Source organism: Limulus polyphemus, unplaced genomic scaffold (genome assembly GCF_000517525.1).
Source record: "Limulus polyphemus unplaced genomic scaffold, Limulus_polyphemus-2.1.2 Scaffold7869, whole genome shotgun sequence".
Classification (NCBI taxonomy): Eukaryota; Metazoa; Arthropoda; class Merostomata; order Xiphosura; family Limulidae; genus Limulus; species Limulus polyphemus.
This window is the reverse complement of record NW_013673479.1, coordinates 14731-18495: the sequence shown is the minus strand read 5'-3', so window position 1 is coordinate 18495 and position 3765 is coordinate 14731.

The following is a 3765-nucleotide window of genomic DNA, read 5'->3' as shown; positions in this document are numbered from 1 at the left end:
TTATTGGTAGTAATGACAACAATGAACCAGAGTAAATTACACTCTGGTTCATTGTTGTCATTACTACCAATAAAAATTACATTGGTAGTAATGACAACAATGTTGGGCTACAACCGAAGAATAAATAATTCATTTTAAAATCTACACATTGAGATAGACATTTTGTTACGTCATAATCAATTGCTTTTACTTGCAACCAGGTCGAGGCTATTAGCTCGAGACAAGAAAATCACGTGTTAATGTTTTCACTCAAACGTATTTACTTTCAGTTTATGCTAGGATGGTCCTTTGGTGGATCGAAGGTACGTTTACGGACGTACCATGCTAAAATCCGGGGTTCGATTCTCCCGCGGTGAACACAAAAAAACAACGACTATTAAGATCAATTAGAAGTATAGTAATTAATTTTTTCTATGGACACTTTTTGAGAACAAGTCTTATATAATTGCAAGAAACTACAAGTGACTTCATCTCAACGTAATTTAATCAAACTAGTAAAATACTATATCTTTGATGAAAATATTATTTGCTATGATGAATTTTTAGAGCTATTTTTAAAGCAAACACGTACAGTTCCTTTCGCACTGCTACGAGCAGTGGGTGAACGAAACCTTGAATGTTGTGATGGTGGCTCACTCTAGCAGTTAATAAGTGAGTTTAAAATTTACAATTATTGCACTGTGAACAAAACGCCCGTGTTTATAGACTCGTGTAATTATTATTGTCAGAAAATTGTATTTTGTGAAAAACAAAAAACTCCAGCTCACCGTTTAGCTTTAAGTGTTTGTGAATAGTTTATTTTTATTGGTTGTCTAATGTCTTCTTTGCCAAACTAAACTGAGTTGATTAAATGTCAGCCTCTTCCAGCAATCCCAATATTTCTTTTTACAGCATATGAGAAATATCATTTCTCCTAACCAACAACAGAGGGCAGCTCCTATGCCGATTACGAGAATGATGAAGGGCACAACAACCTGTCGGATATCCAAACTGACGTATTCTGAAGAGCTCGGCTGGCAGTCTGGAGGATGAGACCACCATTTTCCCTTCATATAATTAAGAATGCCAGCCTCGTGCATCTGAAGGCTGTTTCTTATGACATTTAAACCGTTAAAGTCAGCTGTTCATTATGACATTTAAATCTTTAAAGTCGGCTGTTCCTTATGACATCTAAACCATCAAAGTCGGCTGTTTCTTATGGCATCTAAACCGTTAAAGTCGGCTGTTCCTTATGACATCTAAACCGTTAAAGTCGGCTGTTCCGTATGACATTTAAACCGTTAAGTAGACTGTAGAAAACAAATTTTGCTTACATTTGAGCAATAACATCTAACACGTGATTAAATTAAGTAAAAATACTGTTTATGATCGTATATAAAATTGATACGAAGTTTAAAATCAACGCTTTGTTTACAATCAACGCTTTGTTTTAAAATCAACGCTTTGTTTACAAACAACGCTTTGTTTACATTCATTTCAGTCTCCGACTTTAACGGTTTAAATGTCATACAGAACAGCAGACTTTAACGGTTTAAGTGCCATAAGGAACAGCCGATTTTAACGGTTTAAGTGTCATACAGAACAGCAGACTTTAACGGTTTAGATATCATAAGGAACAGCCGACTTTAACGGTTTAAATGCCATAAGGAACAGCCGATTTTAACGGTTTAGATGTCATAAGGAACAGCCTACTTTAACGGTTCAAGTGCCATAAGGAACAGCCGATTTTAACGGTTTAGATGTCATAAGGAACAGCCGACTTTAACGGTTTATATGTCAAAAGGAACAACCAACTTTAACGAGGTTTAGGACTAGTTTTACAGCTATTTATTTTAAAATCCTACAGACAATTGCGTACACTTATCTGAAATAGAAAACGCAGGAATTTCTAGTCGTTAAAGATAAGAGTAGCAGATTAGTCAACATATCAGATGTCTTATCTGTTTACAGTTATGTTGCCTCGTTACGATGTATTTTTTGCTTTTCGTCTAAAACATTAATTTCGGACGTTTTAAAAAAACATGATTTTTTTTTTACTTTGATACTGCAAACTAGCTGATTGAATTGAATTTTTCTTTTTTTTATTCCTGTAAACTCCCAGTGGAGCATAGGGCCGCAACAACACCTCGCCAACGGAAGGTTGTTGTTGCAGTTACTTGTAGCAGGTGGGTTTTTACGGGGTGGAGTTGCTTAGCCCCGCGCCCAACCCTCCTCCTTTCTCATCCTGGATTTGGGACCAGGCAAAGGCGGAGGTTGGCATGTTTGGTGTGACGGAGATTCGAACCCGCGACCCTCAGATTACGAGTCGAGCGTCCTAACCACCTGGCCGATTGAATTGAATAGTTGGTTAAAATGTACCACGACGTCTTTGTTCAAACATACTTACGCCTTATCGAAAGCCTGAGTGAATGGGAAATTCTTCCTTATTGGAATGTTATATCCAGACGGAAGCATGACGTCTCTTCCTAGCCTCACGTCACAACTACTTCCCATCTCATAACGTAGAGCGGTCTCGTCTCCAATGAAAGCGTAAAACCCGTGATCAAGCACGTTCCGCAAACCTTGTTCCTCGTCGTTTGTCAGCGCTAGTGATGGCGGGAAACTCTTAAGTTTCTCATACAGACTAGGAAAACTGGACTGGAAAAAAAAGAATATCAATTAAAATTTTTCTTAATAATTATACAATTTATGTTTGATTCAAAACTACAGAGTTCTTTATTCGTCCGTTATTCGAGTGAGTAGTGAATATGGACAACTTTTTAACATTCGAGTCAGGCATGACCTAGTGTGCCGGGCTGTGGATCGAAAGGTCCAAAGCTCGAACTGCGACATATCTCCGAACATGCTCTGTAGCGTAGTTATAGCCGTGGCAGTCAATCACAATATTCATTAAGAGTAGCTACCTAGGTGGGGGGTGCTACTGACTGGTTACATGCCCCCCCTCCCGGTCTGTAGTTTTAAATTAGTGATGATTTTACTGAACCTTCGGGTATTTGACTTGGTCATTTAGCCCCTATGTCTTATAAGCTGCCTTTTAAGTATTCTTGCATTACTGTTGAAAGTATCACTTTTCTCAGAAACCTTGAGAAAAAAAAAGGTTTTTATAAGCAGCGAGAGATAATGTCTAATGTGTCGTAGAGAATTTGACCAAGATGTCTAATGTGTCGTAGAAAATTGGACCAAAATGTCTAATGTGTCGTAAAGAATTTGGCCAAAATGTCTAATGGGTCGTAGAAAATTTGACCAAAATGTCTAATGTGTCGTAAATAATTTGGCCAAGATGTCTAATGTGTCGTAAAGAATTTGACCAAGATGTCTAATGTGTCGTAGAAAATTTGACCAAAATGTCTAATGTGTCGTAAAGAATTTGGCCAAAATGTCTGTCGTAAAGAATTTGACCAAGATGTCTAATGTGTCGTAGAGAATTTGACCAAGATGTCTAATGTGTCGTAGAGAATTTGACCAAAATGTCTAATGTGTCGTAAAGAATTTGGCCAAAATGTCTGTCGTAAAGAATTTGACCAAGATGTCTAATGTGTCGTAGAGAATTTGACCAAGATGTCTAATGTGTCGTAAAGAATTTGGCCAAAATGTCTAAAGTGTCGTAAAGAATTTGGCCAAGATGTTTAATGTGTCGTAAATAATTTGGCCAAGACGTTTAATGTGTCATAGAGAATTTGACCAAAATGTCTAAAGTGTCGTAAAGAATTTGGCCAAGATGTTTAATGTGTCATAGAGAATCTGACCAAAATGTCTAATGTGTCG